Source organism: Neltuma alba, unplaced genomic scaffold (genome assembly GCF_004799145.2).
Source record: "Neltuma alba isolate B1F8T4 unplaced genomic scaffold, ASM479914v2 tig00012410_pilon, whole genome shotgun sequence".
NCBI classification, from domain to species: Eukaryota; Viridiplantae; Streptophyta; class Magnoliopsida; order Fabales; family Fabaceae; genus Neltuma; species Neltuma alba.
This window is the reverse complement of record NW_021636902.1, coordinates 391,742-409,153: the sequence shown is the minus strand read 5'-3', so window position 1 is coordinate 409,153 and position 17,412 is coordinate 391,742. Positions and strand designations below refer to the sequence as shown.

Genomic DNA, 17,412 nt, shown 5'->3' with positions numbered 1-17,412 from the left:
AAAACTAAAATTGAGAGGCAAGTCCAAGAAATGCTTCATCATGGATTCATACGTGAGAGTTCAAGTTCTTTTCCTGCGCTAGTGGTTCTGGTATAGAAAAAAGAAGGCACTTGGCGTTTTTGTGTTGAATATAGAAGACTTAATGAGGCTACAGTAGAGAACAAGTTTCCTATCCTTGTGATAGAAGACCTTTTAGATGAGTTGACTGGTGCTGTGTTTTTTTCTAAGTTGGATCTCAAGTCTAGTTACCACCAAATACAAATAAAGGTAGATGATGTCCACAAAACAACTTTTAGAACACATGAAGGCTTGTATGAATTTGTGGTTATGCCCTTTAGGCTTACAAATGCCCTAGCCACTTTTCAGGGCCTTATGAATTATGCCTTTAAGGCATTCTTGTAGAAATTTATCTTGGTTTTCTTTGATGATATCTTGGTTTATAGCAAAGATTGGGATTCGCATTTGCAACATTTAGTTACCGCCTTGTCCACATTGAGGCATCACAAGTTATTTGCAAAATTTTCCAAGTGTACTTTTGCTACCACTCAAATAGATTATCTGGGTCACATTATCTCTGCCCAAGGTGTCCAGGCTGACCCAAAGAAACTTGAAGCAGTCTGTTCATGGCCCATTCCCTCTAATCTCTAAGAGCTACATGGCTTCCTTGGCCTTACAAGTTACTAGCATTGTTTCATACAGAATTATGGCGCTATTAGAAAACCTCTCTCTAACTTGTTAAGTAAAGATATCCCTTTCTAATGGTATCCTGATGCAACTGATGCTTTCCTCAGGTTGAAACTATGATGATTTCCCTTCCAGTGTTAGCTTTTCCTAATTTCCATGAGCCCTTTATTATGGAGAGTGATGCTTTAGGCACTGGTTTAGGGGCTATTCTTTCTCAAAATGGGCACCCAGTGGCCTTTGCTAGTAAGATCTTACCATCAAAAAAAAGAAACCCCTTTCAGCCTATGAATGTGAATTATTGGCTATTATTTTTACAGTGAAGCAGTGGCGCTCTTACTTGTGTAGTCGCAAATTTATCATCAAGACTGATCATTTGCCACTCAAACATCTCTAAGAGTAGCGTGACTTGAATCAAGATTAGTTTAAGTGGCTGCATTAGTTGTGGGGGTTGAATTATGAAATCGTTTATCGCAAGGGGAGTGAGAATGTAGCTGCAGATGCGTTATCTAGACGAGGAGGTGCCTTGTGTTTGGCTCTATCTAGACCTGTGTCTCTACTTTATGAGAGGGTTAGGGACTCTTGGTTGACTGATGAACATCTACAAATATTGATTTCTACTCTTGAACAGGATCCGTCCTCTCATTCTAAGTTCACATGGCAACATCAACATCTGAAACGAAATGTTTGGTTGTTGGTGCTGTTAGAGGCCTCTGTCAGGATCTGCTATCATTTTTTCATGAGGATAGTGTTGGGGGACACTCTAGTATACACCCTACGTTCCATAGAATCTCTTCTTTCTTTTATTGGAAGGGACTAGAGAAAGATGTTAGGAATTTTGTACGTGCTTGTACTACCTGCTAGCGATTTAAACCTGAATTAACAACTTACTAGGTTTACTTCAACCTTTACCTATTCTTGACCATCTATGGACTAATCTCTTTATGGATTTCATCAATGGCCTTCCCAAATCATATTCCAAATCCACTATTTTGGTAGTGGTTGACAGACTGTCCAAGGCTACTCATTTCATGGCCCTTAAGCATCCCTTCTGTCACGACTCTCCTTTATACACCAATAGAGTTGTTCTATTTAACCTCGAATCATTAAAAGCCAGGTTTCAATCCTGGGAAAATCAAATTTTTTTTTTACAGTTCCCAAGCACAAAATCTGATCCTGTTCAAGGAATAGGATTTTCTGAAAAGTTTAAAACTTTTCAGAAACTCACTTTTAAAGTAACCGGTCTAGTGGTTCGAGTACCCAATTTAACCCTTTTACAAAAATGGTAAAAACCGTCTAAGACCCATGGTTCGTATTCAACTATCGAACCCATTCTTTTTCCATCCAACCTTTTGGATCCCATATCAAATCAGTTATAGCCAGTAGGATCTAACATTCAATATTCTGGCCATTGGCTCGTACAACGAGTTACATATACAGATACATGTAATTTTAGACAAAATAATAACTATATATCAAAATATTGATCATTTCTTTCAATAGCAGTTACCACGGTTTATCAGCCCTTAGCCACCTCCTTATGGAGAAATATTTACAAACCAAAATAGATATACAATATATTTTCACTTCAAAATAAGATGCATTTTAGCAAAATATATATACACAAAAGATCGCCAGCTTCCTGCGCCTTTAAACTCCACCGATCACTACTTCCTTGCCCTTAGGAGTAATTGCTCTTGCTGTATTACATGGAAGAAGGGGTGAGATTCTAAAGAATCTCAGTAGTAACAAATTTCCCTCACGTAATCATACAAGATCACAGACACATGCTACACAGGCCAAAGAGAACAACACCTTTGCATCCAAATATAATCAACGATGCATATACACCATACACCCATATAGCTAATCGCTATCTATAGTGCCCACATTCCAAAATAAATGGAAACCAGCGCATATTGTCATGACAAATATTATTATGCAAAGGCAACTTACATGTTCTCATGCATAATCAGCATAAAGGCACATCCAAGCATGTGGCAATCCATATACAATCACATTAAAGGAAAAGAGTTACTACCTTTTGCTTTTTCTTCCGTACTAACTTCTCCTTGCTTCTTCCTTGGCTCCCTTCTTAATGGACTTGAACAAATATCAAATCCTATAAATTATATAGGCAAGGATAGATTAATATATATATAGGTATAAGTATTTAAGTACTCTCCCATTTCCCTCATGCATCCCACGGTCATACTTCCAAAAGTCACACACGCATATTTATATTTATATATATATATAACAATTATACTCCACGAACTTATAAACAATTAGCATACATTAATCTTTTCGGATATTTCTCCCACAATTCCAGCTTCATATGCGTCATTCTATTTCCCATTTTAAGGTCCAAAAATCTTGATTCAGTCCTCTCAAATCAGTATTCAAATTCTACATTAATCTCAACAACCTTGCTAAGCTGTAAACTTTTTCAGATTTCAATATCTATCTTTACACTTTAATCAATTTCGGACAGCACCCCATGCTTCCAAAAATATTTTAATATGTCTACACTGAGGTTTAATCATCTCTCTTCCCTTCCTATTTTTCAAGCCACAGTCATAAGCAATTTTGGAAAAATTTTCCAGATTCTAAACATACTCCCAATTTGGAACAGCACTCTTTACTTTAGTTCTAAAATTTCTCCAGCTTTAAAACTATTTTCTTACTATCACAATAGAGCTTTTAAACCTGATCCAATAACTCAATATGCCAATAATAGCTGCAGAGCATCAACCCGTAATGATCCTTCAATTTTCCAGCTTGAGATATTGCCACTAAAATTCCAGATTTGACGCAGACAACACCTACACACATACGTGTGTGTGTGTGTGTGTATTACATCTACACCTCCAAGTTTCTCAAACTACCACTGAACAAACTGAACGTCCCTGTTTCGGTAACTAAAACCAGAGTAATCAACTATACAAGCAAGTGCAAAAATTCCAACCACAAACTCTATCCTCACCACTAAGCACGATTTTCATAGCTTAGCTCTTATGCTCTTCACTTTCTCTCTCAAAAACCAGATTTCATTTCATCATCGTCTTGCAACACATAACCAAATAACAGAAAACAAAGATGGAAGAAGATTCAGGAGACTCACCTGGTTTGATTTCCACTTTTAGATGAACCGATTGTCTCCTTCAATCACCTCCTCTTCTTCCTCGTTCTTCCCCTAGTCCACCGTCTCTCTCTTTCTCTGTTTCAGTCATGCAGCAGGGAAAAATAAGAAGGGAGAAGATGTTAGGTCAGTGAGGGCTGTAGAATGACCATTATACCCTTTGGTCTTTATTTTCCCTTCAATTTGATCCTTCTCTATTTTTCCAGGATAATCAGATAATTCCAGAAATCAAACCTGGATATTTTATATGAATTTTCTTCATCCATTAGCTTCTTTAGTCCATAAAATAATTTTCCTAAAAATCTCAGCTCAAAAATTAGCCTCTAACTATTTTTCTTGAATATTCCAAGAAAATAGGTCCTAAATTCTTGAAATTAACTTTATAATTATTCAGACCATATTTTAAGGGTCTTAATCTCAACAATTTCTCTAAAAATTTCTCCTTCATCATGCTTTACTCAAATCCATAAAATTTGGGATATTACACCTTCATAGCTGTAGATGTCGCTTAGCTCTTTCTAGATAATGTGGTCAAGTTACATGGGTTTCCTAAGTCAATTGTAACAGATAGGGACCCCATTTTCTGTGGCAAATTTTGGAAAGAACTTTTTTGGTTATATGGGGTTAAGCTTCAATATTCATCTACATATCATCCTCAAATGGATGGTCAGACTGAGGTTCTCAATCGTTGCTTGGAATGCTATCTTAGATGCATGACAGGGGATTTTCCTAAACAGTGGGTTAAGTGGCTACCTTTAGCAGAGCTGTGGTATAACATTACATATCATTCCTCTATTGGAATGTCACCATTTGAGGGTATTTATGGCATTGCACCACCAGTACATTTACCTTACATTGTAGGCGATTCCTCCAATGATTTAGTGGATCGCACTTGTCTCTCTAGGGAGTTAGTCCCATAATTGCTCAAGCAACATTTATTGAAAGCACAGCATAGAATGATCCAACAAGCAAATAAACACAGGTCTGAATGTCACTTTAACATTGGGGATATGGTTTATCTCAAACTACACCCTTTTCGTTGAAACTTGTTGAACAATTCTTCCTTTCATAAGTTGGCAGCTCGTTATTTTGGTCCCTATAAGGTGCTGGATAAGATAGGGGCTATTGCATATAAACTAGACTTACCAACAGAAACACTCATTCACCCAATTTTTCATGTGTCTCTCCTTAAGAAACATATTGGGCCCACTTCAATCCTTGCTCCATCTCTGCCACCTATTGATTTTCAAGGCCAGTTTACCTTGGAGCCAGCGGCCATTTTGGGCCGGAAAATCATCAAGAAAAATAATGTGGTTGTTACAAAAGTACTGGTTCAGTGGAAATACTCCCAACCTGAAGACGCCACTTGGGAAGACTTATCTATCATCCAATAGCAATTTCTGGAGTTTTTCACTTCAGCACCACCTACTCAGACAATCCTTGTGGACAAGGATTCCTGTTAAGGGGGGAGTATTGATATAGGCACTATTTCGGTAAGGGTTTTTATGGTAATTATCCTAGGAGAAAAGAAAGTAAGATTCCTGAGTTAGTTACAGGAAAGAGAATGTATGGGCCTAACGTGTATGAAGGCTAGAATATATGTGTGTACTGCCCTGATTTTCATTTTCGTGAATGAATATTCTGTTTCTCTCCCTTTTCTCTCTATCACATGTTTATGTGGATTTTCCCTACTCTTCACAATAATAGGATGTATTTGTAAAATCATTTTAGTTTACCCAGACGAAAATACCACAATTGACTGTAAAAAGACATGTAAATAATATAGCTTTTAATTTTAACAGATTTTATATGCTGTATATGGCAAGAAGAGTATTTATTTTTATATGTATATATAAAGAGACACAAACACATAACCCACTTTCTATGCCACAGAGACCTGAAGAGATCATTATTATTGCAATTTTTTTAAAGCATTTTGTAATGATAATGATTATAAATAAAAATCTTAGCAAAACCTACAATGTTTTATTTTTCGTTGAAGCAGTATGTTTTTGTAAAATTAAGATTTAAAATCCATTATTTCAACTTGCCTTAAATTGTAGAATGCCTCGACTGGGCTTAAAAAGTCTTATATTTAAAAGGGTTTGATTTGAAAATTATTAGATCCAAATTTAAGTAAATCCCCCAACATAAGTTTAATATTAATACACCTGTAAATAGTGCAACTTTCTATAGATTGTTATAAAAGAGCTCCTTTTATGTCCCTTAGCAACAAAAATTCAACTGAAAAATAATTTCAAAAACTGGAAAAATATATTTTAACAGTGACGCCTCTCTTGTTTCAAATAAGAACTAAAAAGTTATGAAGCTTAAAAAAATTAATTTCAAACAATAACTCCATATGATTAATTTTAATTATGATTCAGTTTTCTGTAATAAAAAGCTTAATCCTAATATGTAAATTTTGTGTGATTTTGGCTTAACTATGAGGTCTCCAGTTTGAATACGTAAATAAAAACAAAACAAATTTTAGAAAAATCGATTCATTTCTATTTTACCTTTTGCATATTATCTTGAAGCTTTCCATGCCGTCATTCAGAAAACTTGCAAAGGATGTTGATGGCTTTAAGAGGAAGAGCTGCTGAACACGTTTTAATGCATGGTTTGTAAAATGGTGTCAGCCAGTAATGCTTTAATGGTCATACAATTTATAATTTGTAAAGAATACGATTTATTTATTACAAAGTTTATTGCATACATTAATATATTAAATTGTAGGAATCAACCATTAGACGGAAAACTAAGATACATTCAATATTCCATGTGTCTTTGTTGAAACCACGTGTCCACCATGATTATTAATGTATGCAATATGATTTCATACAGAACTAATTGTAATTATGAAGTTTTTTTTTTTTTTTAAGGAATCATTCATTCACTTTAAAAGTGCAGGCACATGGCATGGCTGACTTTTCAAACATTAAGTTGTCCCCAGAAAAGAAGATGATGCAGTGAAAGAGAAAGAAAATTACATTTGTGATGAGGAGAAATTTTGACCCTAGGTGTGACCTGTTATCACACCAAGAACCATATTTTTATTAGTGATGAGAATGATTCTTTGTCAATTTATGAGAGGTAATTTCACTTATGGGACCACGTTTTTATTGTCATTGCATTAGTCTAATATGAGAGAGTAATTCAACAGGTCTTTAGTGTTAATTTGTTTTGTTCTATTACATCTTCCTACCTCCCATTTGCACCAACATGAGAAAAAAAAAGTATATATTTTTGTCTGCATGTTTCGAACAGTAGAATTATCAATTTATAATCCATTCTTAAGCTCGAGACTAATAGAAACCGCTTTTGTTTTTTTTTTTTAAGCAGGTCTAGAACCAGAAGTCTCAGTTCATTAATTTTTTTCCTCTTTAAAAATGTAGGATTTCCAAAATGGATATAGAAATAACAGCTTAATTTTTTTGAGACTAGTCAAACAAAGACTTTGGCAAAACATTAAACTAGAATATGTTTGTCACACCCCAACTTTGGAGGTGACCGGCACAGAATATGAGAGACCTCACACTCTTAAGCCTAAATATATGGATTGTTTAACTAATATATATATTTTTTTGATAAACATAAATAAAGGCATCCATTAAACAAAACATTCATATACTTAATCAGGCTGCGATACAAAATATAAAACTATTTGTAGAAATTTTCAACAGAGCCTCCACTGTAATCTAGACTTCCTGAAAATTCTACAATAGACTGCCAATTCAAACAATACTTGGGGCTCAGTTCCCTAGCACCAGTATATATATAACTACAATCCAAAATAACCCAAAAGATGAGGACTTAGACATAGATTACGTGGAGCATCAAATTCTAAAAGTAAAGACATAAATGTACTTTTGAGTTTACATTAGCTAACAGTTACTCAAAATAAAGTCTCAAGTTCTGGATCTTCAATGAGGCTCTTTACTGCTCAGCTGGGAGTACAGGGTCAGTGGTACTGTCTGAAGTCAACAAAAGAATCTACCGGTGAATAACATCCCATAGATAATATTTAAAAAGGTAATAACAAATGAATGCAATAAGACTAAATTTTTACTTGGAATGACTATGTGGTAAAGAATTAAAGTTTCTACAGTACACAATCTTAAATTGAAAGATAAATGTATACTCAGGCTCATTAAACAATTAAATCCAAATTTGTAATAAGACAGCTTGTTACACAAAAATATTATAAAATAACATTTCTTAAACACTAATACTTTTATAGGACTTGATAAAGCACAATTTTGATGTATTTTATCCCACAATAATTCAGGATTTAAATGATAATTTTGAGCTTAATTAGACTTTTTACGCATTATTGAATTAATTGGCTGATTTTTGGATTTTGCATAAAAATTGAGATTTTTGGATTAAAAATATAAATATTTTGTGATTTCCTATTTTTGACTTGGAATTAATTTTTCTATTTCTTTGGAAACAAGTCTCATATTTTTAGAAAGTTTTGCATTTTCTTGCCTAATTTTTGTGCAGATTTAATATTTAATTTTTGATTATATTTGGATATAATCTACATTAATGGATGCACTTAAATTCTTGTAGGTCAAGAAAGGAGCACATAGGAAATCCAATGGTGCAAGATTGTTTCTTGGAATCTAAGTACAATCCAATGGCTAATATCAAGTGGATCAATTAATTACTAATGGGCTTGAGCTTTGGATCCGCAAAAATTTCCTTTTCCCTCATTATACAATTTTCCTTATTTTTAGAGGAGGGAGGCACGCCTAAAGATCACACTCTTTCCTTCTCCATACACACCCACGGAAGAACTCAACGCCTACTCCATCTCTTACCAATAAATATTCATTGTTCTCCATCCCTCCAGTCACGCCACTTCTCAATTATCCACCCAACATCACTTTCACTATTCATTGCGTCATTCACCCACCAATTTCAATCATTCCTCTCCTTTCTCATTGCACGGCCAAACTCCCATCTACATCTTATCATTCATGGCTATGGCATCTAATAACCTTGGAGGAGGAGACATTTTGATGGAAGCTTAAGCTTCTTTGGGAGGCAACTTGGGAGGAGCATGGAAAAGACTTGAACCTTGGGCTAGCACTTGAAGACCACAAGGGAGTGATGTTCCATTCATCTTTTTAATTCAAGGACTTAAAATTATTTAGTTTTAAATGATTTTAAGTTGTATTTCTGTTGAGACAATTTAGTTCTAGATTGTCAATTTTATTCTTGGATTGAATTGATATTTGGATTTTATTTGTGTTGAGACACTTGTTGGAATATATGTTTGGAACCTTTGCATTGTTAATTGAATTTATAATTGAGTTTTCATTATGAGTTTAATTATCAATGTGGTTTGAATTGCAAAATTTGGGTTCTTTCACCTCTTAATTGTTTAATTAAGTTGGTTGATTATCTGATTGTTTAATTGGATAATTTGAAACATAATTTCCAAAATTAAATTGAGATATCTTCATTGGTTTTAATAAGCTTAATTGACCAACCTTATACTGTTATGAGTTCTCTAATGGTTTAAGGGTTTTTGAGATTAAGGGTTCCTTTTATTTCAAGTAGGTAATTAAGTTTATTAATTCCACTCTCTTATCACTTCCCCTTTGGTTTAATTAACTGATTAAGGTTATGAAGGTTAAATCCATGCAAATCCTAAGTTGTTCCCTCTACCGTACCTGAAGAGAAATCTCTGAATTTTTACTTGTTAATTTTCTTTGCTTTCTGATTAATTTTCTTTATTCATTATTTTTATTTTCCTTCAAAAAAAACCCCCCCAAAAATTGCATTGCATTTATTTAGTTTAATTTAATTTTCATACATATTTTAGAGCATTTGCATCTTGCATTTAGAATTAGAATTTTGTATTTTAATTTAGGTCCAATTTATTTTATTTTTTTTATCACCTGAATTTTTACCTAAAGAAACCCATAACTTGCTCTTTGGAAGTAATGACCTAGGTCGACCCTAAACTACAAATTAATTGGGACCTAGTTTAATTGAGTGCTTTAACGACAAAAAGCATCATCAATTTTGGCGCTACAGTACACAATCTTAAATTGAAAGATAAATGTATACTCAGGCTCATTAAACAATTAAATCCAAATTTGTAATAAGACAGCTTGTTACACAAAAATATTATAAAATAACATTTCTTAAACACTAATACTTTTATAGGACTTCAACAGAACAGAATAGCAAGCGCAGCTTGAAGCCACGAATACAAGCGTGGACACATAGTCCACGAGGGTAAGTAACCAATCGAGCGCGGCCAATGCCACGAAACAAGCGCGGGAACGATGCCCACGAATATCCAGCGAGCTAGAAATTACCATGGCGCGCCAAGGACTAACAGTGCTGCTGTTAGTGACCAGTGTTCTGTATCCAGACCTCAAAAAAAAAAAAAAAGTGTACAGGCATGCATGGGATCGAGTTTATTACTAACAACCAGAGGGATATATATTTATATATTTTATTTCCACGAAGGGAATCCTTTTAGGAATATTTTGCAACAGATGATCCCAGCATGAAGATTTTCAAATAATATTTTCAAAACTCCTTTCCAAATTCCAAGTATAAATATTTATTAGAAACAAAAATGAAGATTAACAAATTGTAAGCAGAACTTTTAATCAACATATAACAAGATAAATATTCCTTCAAGTAATAAAACATTAAAACATTAAATAAGTGAGATTGGAAAAATAATAAGATTTAAGTTAAATCACCTTGACAGACCATTTAAAGGAGCTAAATGTTTTTTTTTAAATAAGAATTTATGACCATGGGACGCTATTCACTCACCTGTTATGCTCCCAAAATATAACTCATTCCAATTAGCACATCCTTGAGTTATGGTCACTCCTCAATCCCCTAGTGTCCCGAAACAAAACATTATTAATACCCCATTTATAACTTATATACATCTAAATCATTTATCAACAATCTCTTACAACTCTAACAAGCCCATCCATGTCAAAAATATTCAAAGATTAGCATAATAGTTGGCAAGCATAACATATAAATTATAATTCACTTGTTTCCCAATAACAACGTAAAACTCCAACCTTCAAGTTTTCTACCCACAAGAACAATCAACTCTTATTTCCTTCATGTATCTCTTGAAAGCCAAAGTTTAATCATAATTAATCCAAAATAATATCTATCTTGCTCTTTTCCATCAAAATGTTATATAAACACCTATCAAGAAATTCTTTTGCTCATGTAGACATTTTTTCAAACACCCCACGGGCACTCAATATTGTTTTGTGAACAAGCATCCGCACCAAAAACTTTTTCAGGTTTCCTTCTTAACTAAATTCATCTCATAGACCAAAATAAACAGCACCCAATAATTTCAAGCTTCAAATAATAGTTGCAAGCAATCACCATGCATCACCCGTAAAAATATATATATATATATAATCCTTCCTCCTCAATATGCTTCGTTTAAGACAACCCCCATAATCCTTGAAATCTCAAAACTTCCAGCAACCAAACCAATTAATACCCAAGCCAAAAATCACAAGATCCAAGAAGATAACATCCTACCCCTGACCACCCACACCCAAAATTCTGCAGAAATGAATATGGAAAGAAAATTCGCATAGCCACCCAAAATCAACCAAAATCAGCCCCAAACACACAACAAGAAAGGTAAAACTCACCTAAACTTACACCATACTCCTACATTGCAAGACAGACCAGAAAAAGGGGGAAAGTGACTCCAAAAGAAAGAGAAACACCCCAAACTCTAGCAATGTTCTGCAGCGAAAACAGAGGAGAAATAATCTGCAAGAATGCACGCCGGAGACTGCAAAGTGAACGGTGGAGGACAGAGGGAGATGCGACCGTTGAAGAAGAAAAAGAAGGGTTAGGGATTCAGCTTTGAAAAACTTGTTCTACTCCTCCATTCTCTCGCTAAAATGAAGAGCATCGGGAGAGGAAGAAAAAAAATCTGATACTTTTTTTTTGTTTATTTATTTTATTTTTACTCTAAGGGTATTTAAGTAATTCAATAGTGCTGAAACAAAAATTAAATTACTCCAAAGAGATGGCCCTAGTTCGAACCCAGAACCTCCAATGCCTTCAGCCACTTCCAGAGCCATTAAACCACATGATTTACTTGGTTGCAGCTACAACAGCAATAAAAAGAAACTATTAACCAATAATTTAGTATAATAAATTGCAAGATTGTTACATTCTCCCCCCTTAAGAAAATTCGGTCCTCCAAATTTTATTTATTTAATTATTTTTTTGGGTATATATATTTACCTCAATTTCCAAACAAGTGTGGATAGCTAGAGCGCATCTCACTTTCGACTTCCCAAGTAGCTTCTTCTTGAGAATGGTTGCGCCACAATATTTTTACCGAAGCAATTTCTTTTGATCTTAACTTTTTTACTTATCTATCTAGGATTGCCACTGGAACCTCTTCATATGACAAATCTTCATTAATACTAACTTCTTGGTGCTTAATAACATGAGAGGGATCATAAAGATACTTTCGTAACATGGACACATGAAAAACAGGGTGAATGCCAGATAACTCTGGAGGCAATGCCAGACGATAAGCAACAACACCAACTCTATCCAATATCTCAAACGGACCAATATATCTCGGGCTCAGCTTACCCTTTTTCCCGAATCTCATAACGCCCTTCATGGGTGACACCTTTAGAAATACCTTATCTCCAACGGTGAATTCCAATTCCCTACGACGATGATCCACATAAGACTTCTGTCAGCTTTGAGCTGTAACCAACCTTTGCTTGATCACTTTCACCTTCTCTTTAGCCTCCTGAACCAAATCTGGTCGTAAAATCTTGGTATCACCAACTTCAAACCAACCAAGTGGCGATCTACATCGTCGGCCATATAGAGCTTCAAATGGTGCCATCTGGATACTTGCTTGGTAGCTATTATTGTAAGCAAATTCTATTAACGGCAAGTGATCATCCCAGCTTCCACCAAAATCCAAAACACATGATCTCAACATATCCTCAAGGGTCTGAATTGTTCTTTCTGATTGACCATCAGTTTGAGGATGAAAGGCAGTACTAAGATTCAACCGGGTGCCCATTGCTTCTTGGAATGTTTTCCAAAATCGAGAAGTGAATTGAGGTCCTCTATCAGAAATTATAGATACCGGAGTCCCATGCAACCGTACAATTTGAGCAACATAAATCTCAGCATATTTAGCTGCACTGTAGGATGTCTTCACTGGAAGAAAATGAGCCGACTTAGTAAGCCTGTCAACAATCACCCAAATAGAGTCATAACCTCTATTTGTTCGGGGTAAACCCGTGACAAAATCCATTGTGATGTTTTCCCACTTCAACTCTGGAATTTCTAATAATTGAAATGGGCTTGCTGGCTTCTGATGTTCTGCTTTAACTTGTTGACATACCAAACATCATGAAACAAAGTCAGCAATATCATTCTTCATACCCTCCCACCAATACAACTCCTTCGAATCTTGATACATTTTTGTCGCCCCAGGGTGAACAGCATATGCCGAATAATGAGCTTCTTCCAATATTTGCCTCTTTAACTCCCCTACTTGGGGCACACAAACTCTATTGCCATATCTCAAAATACCTTCCGGATCAATCATAAATTCCACATTGCTTCCAGCTTTGACTGCTTCTATTACCTTGCATAATTTTGGGTCAACATCTTGGGCACTTCTAATATGCTCCATGAGAGAAGAATGGGCCCCAATATGAGCTAAAAAAGTTCTATTTGCAATTTCAAATTGCACTCTGTCTTGCTCAAGCTTATGGATGTCCTGCACCAATGGTCTTCTAGATGCATCTATATGCGCCAAGCTGCCCATAGATTTTCTACTTAAGGCATCAGTAACGACATTCGCCTTACCCGGATGGTAAAGAATTGTACAATCATAATCTTTGAGTAGTTCCATCCACCTTCTCTGCCTGAGATTTAAATCCTTCTGATCAAAAATATATTTTAGACTTTTATGATCAGTGAAAATTTCACAAGTTTCACCATATAAATAATGTCTCCAAATCTTCAAAGCAAAAACAACCGCTGCCATCTCCAAATCATGAGTTGGATAATTCTGCTCATGCTTCTTTAGTTTCCTAGAAGCATAAGCAATCACTCGCCCATTCTGCATTAGAACACAGCCTAGACCAACTCGAGAGGCATCACAATAAACGGTATATCCCCCAAATCCCGATGGCAAACTTAAGACTGGGGCAGAAGTCAAACACTCCTTCAACTTTTGGAAACTTTCTTCACACTTCTCATCCCAAACAAATTTCACATTTTTCTGCGTTAACCTTGTCATTGGAGCAGCTATTCTTGAAAAATCCTTCACAAAACGACGATAATACCCTGCAAGACCCAAAAAGCTTCGGATTTCAGTGATTGTTGTGGGCCTTGGCCAATTCTTAACTACCTCTACCTTGCTTGGATCCACTTGAATACCGTTTTTAGAAACCACATGACCCAAGAAAGTAACCTCATCCAACCAAAAGTCGCATTTAGAAAACTTGGCATATAGTCGTTGCTCCCTTAATTTCTGCAACACCAGCCGCAAATGTTGGCCATGCTCTTCTGGACTCTTTGAATAAACCAAAATGTCATCGATAAAGACAATCACAAATTTATCAAGAAATAGTCGAAACACTCGATTCATCAAGTCCATAAATGCAGCTGGAGCATTAGTTAACCCAAAAGACATCACTAAAAACTCGTAATGACCATATCGAGTTCTAAATGCTGTCTTAGGAATATCCTCCTTCTTGATCTTCAATTGATGGTAGCCAGAATGCAAGTCTATCTTTGAAAAACATTGGGCTCCTTGCAACTGGTCAAAAAGATCATCAATACGGGGCAATGGATACTTGTTCTTTATTGTTACCTTATTAAGCTGTCGGTAATCAATACAAAGCCTTAAAGATCCATCTTTCTTTTTCACAAATAACACCGGTGCACCCCAAGGAGATGTACTAGGCCATATGAATCCTTTATCTAATAGCTCTTGTAACTGTGTTTTCAATTCCCTTAACTCAGAAGGTGCCATTCTAGAAGGTGAAATTGAGATTGGTTGTGTGTCAGGAACCACATCAACAGCAAACTCCACTTCTCTATTTAGAGGTAACCCAGGCAATTCTTCTGGGAAGACATCAGGAAATTCTTGAACAACTGGAATTTGCTCCAAGCTAGTAATAGGTTTATCAACATCCTTCACCAAAGCTAAAAACCCTTGATAACCCTTCGTTAACAATCTCTGGGCTTTCAAGGCAGAAATAAGGTTAGTTGGTCTTTCTACTGTACTCCCTTGCAACACAAAAGGAGTTTCACCTGGCATATTAAAGTTTACCACTTTCAAGTGGCAATCAACAGTAGCATGACAAGAAGATAACCAATCCATGCCTAATATTACATCAAAATCAATCATATCAAGAATCATTAGATCAACAAAAGTTTCCCTGCCCTCGAGGGACACTTCACAAGACTTGTAGACCTGCGAAACTAACAAAGATCCTCCTACTGGGGTAGCAACCATAAAAGGACAATCAAGCTTAGTAGGTTCTTCATCGAACCTCTTAGCAAAGTATACAGAAACATAAGAATGTGTTGAACCAGGATCAAATAGTGCATAAGCTTTTTGAGAGCATATAGCGATAATACCTGTAACAACAGCATTAAAAGCTCGAGCATCCTGTCGTGTTAAAGCATAAACTCTTGCTTGACCTTGCCCAGAAGATGGTTGTCCCCGTCTTCCTATGGTTTTTCCTGACATCGCCCTACTAGAAGAGGCAGGCACTGCTCCTACAGATGGAGTAGCTGATGCTGTAGGACGAGATGGAGGTCGCATTGACCCATAACTTAACATAGGTTGAGCAAAAGGGCAATTTCTTCTCACATGCCCAGCCTGCCCGCACTCATAACAAGCACCTGAAGCTTTACAACAAATTCCTGAATGATAGTTTCCACAAGTGGCACAAGGAGATCTAGAATAATTCTGCTGGCTCAAGGATGGATGAGACTGAGATCTAGTACCCCCAAATTTAGGCCTTGAAAACGGGGTACTCATAGAAGGAAATCCCTGTGGTCTAGGCACTGATTGTGACCCAAAGGGTTGATTCTGGAAACGATTGCCTTTAAAAGAGGATCCTTGTAAGTTTCCACCACCATCAGTTTTCTGTCTTTTAGAAACCACTCTATCTTCATTGTGTTTTAACTCAATTCTCAAGGCACAATCTACCACATCAGCATAAGAAGCAAAATGGTTCAACATAGGGGCTACAGCATCGTGTATATATATATAGGCAATCCCTGAATAAATCTACTGATCCTGTCCCTCTCTGAAGGTATTAGCTGTGTAGCATAAGCAGAAAGCTCTGTAAATTTTCGATCATACTCTGATATTGTCATCCCCTTAGTGCATTCCAATAGCAGAAATTCTCTAACCTTGGCATCTTTAGTACTTTGTGGGAGATAACGTTTGAGGAAAAGATTCTTAAACTCCTCCCAAGATAGTGATGGTGAACCCACTGTATTTAAGCCAGGCACAGTCTTGCTCCAAGTACTAGCCACTTCTTGTAGTTGGAATACAGCGAATTCCACATACTGAGCCTCAGTACACCTCAAAGCTCGACATCTCTTCTCAATGCCTTCAAGAAACTCCACAGGATCTTCTCGTGCACTAGACCCAGTGAATACTGGGGGACCCATCCTGGTAAATTGTATTAACAACTTGGCTGTATCATCTTTCTCCCTATCAATACTATGAGTTTCTTTTCGAGTCTCTTGCCGAGGTGAAGTAGAGACTTCTGAAGAACGTGGATCAGATGATTCGGCCTCTGATAACATCTCTTCGAGAGGTCTAAGGGGTCGGCCTCCCCTAATCCTAGCTCCTCCACGACCCTGCCCTCTACCTCTACCTCTAGGGGGCAGTTCACTTTGCTGAGCAGAGCCTCTATCTGAAACTCTATCTTCTCCAGAACTCCTAGCAGCTACTAGACGTCTGGGTGGCATTTTCTCTACACCAGGAAACATAAGAAATACTCAACCTTAAAACAAAAGTAGTTCGATGGATGCACTATAAAAGATAAATAACAATATAAAACCATCTAAAAGGCCTTCAATGATGTCTCAATTATAGTTACGCCCGGGTTCATAACGATAATTGAGACCCCACAGAAGAATCCCTGCTCCACGTAACTTTAGGAACCTGGCTCTGATACCAAACTGTCACACCCCAACTTTGGAGGTGACCGGCACAGAATATGAGAGACCTCACACTCTTAAGCCTAAATATATATATTAGTTAAACAATCCATATATTTAGGCTTAAGAGCGTGAGGTCTCTCATATTCTGTGCCGGTCACCTCCAAAGTTGGGGTGTGACAATGTTCTGGTTAACAACCAAGCAAAGAGATGGACATAAATGAAAGAGGAAAAAGGTTTAATTTTTTTTACTTGGTCATAATAGATAGCAAGAATATACTTTATTTTTATAATTGAATTTATATAAAATTTCTAATTTTAAAAAGTACCCTTAAGTAAACATTTAATTATAAATTAATCAAGAATAGATAAGA

The 17,412-nt window shown here is 36.1% G+C and overlaps 1 long non-coding RNA gene and 1 pseudogene across 2 annotated transcripts; both read right to left on the bottom strand.

Moving 5' to 3' along the window:
• Positions 1-7,646: 7,646 nt before the first annotated feature.
• On the bottom strand, positions 7,647-11,547 carry LOC114726922 (uncharacterized). 2 transcript variants are annotated; one of them, XR_003738538.1, is made up of 3 exons: positions 11,500-11,547; positions 10,637-10,705; positions 7,647-7,800 (listed from the first exon to the last, which is right to left on the bottom strand). It is a non-coding gene; the product is annotated as an uncharacterized LOC114726922 (long non-coding RNA). The 2 variants fall into 2 exon arrangements; XR_003738539.1 differs by lacking the exon at positions 11,500-11,547 and adding an exon at positions 10,900-10,951.
• Positions 11,548-12,107: 560 nt separating this feature from the next.
• On the bottom strand, positions 12,108-16,846 carry LOC114726912 (uncharacterized; annotated as a pseudogene).
• Positions 16,847-17,412: the final 566 nt, after the last annotated feature.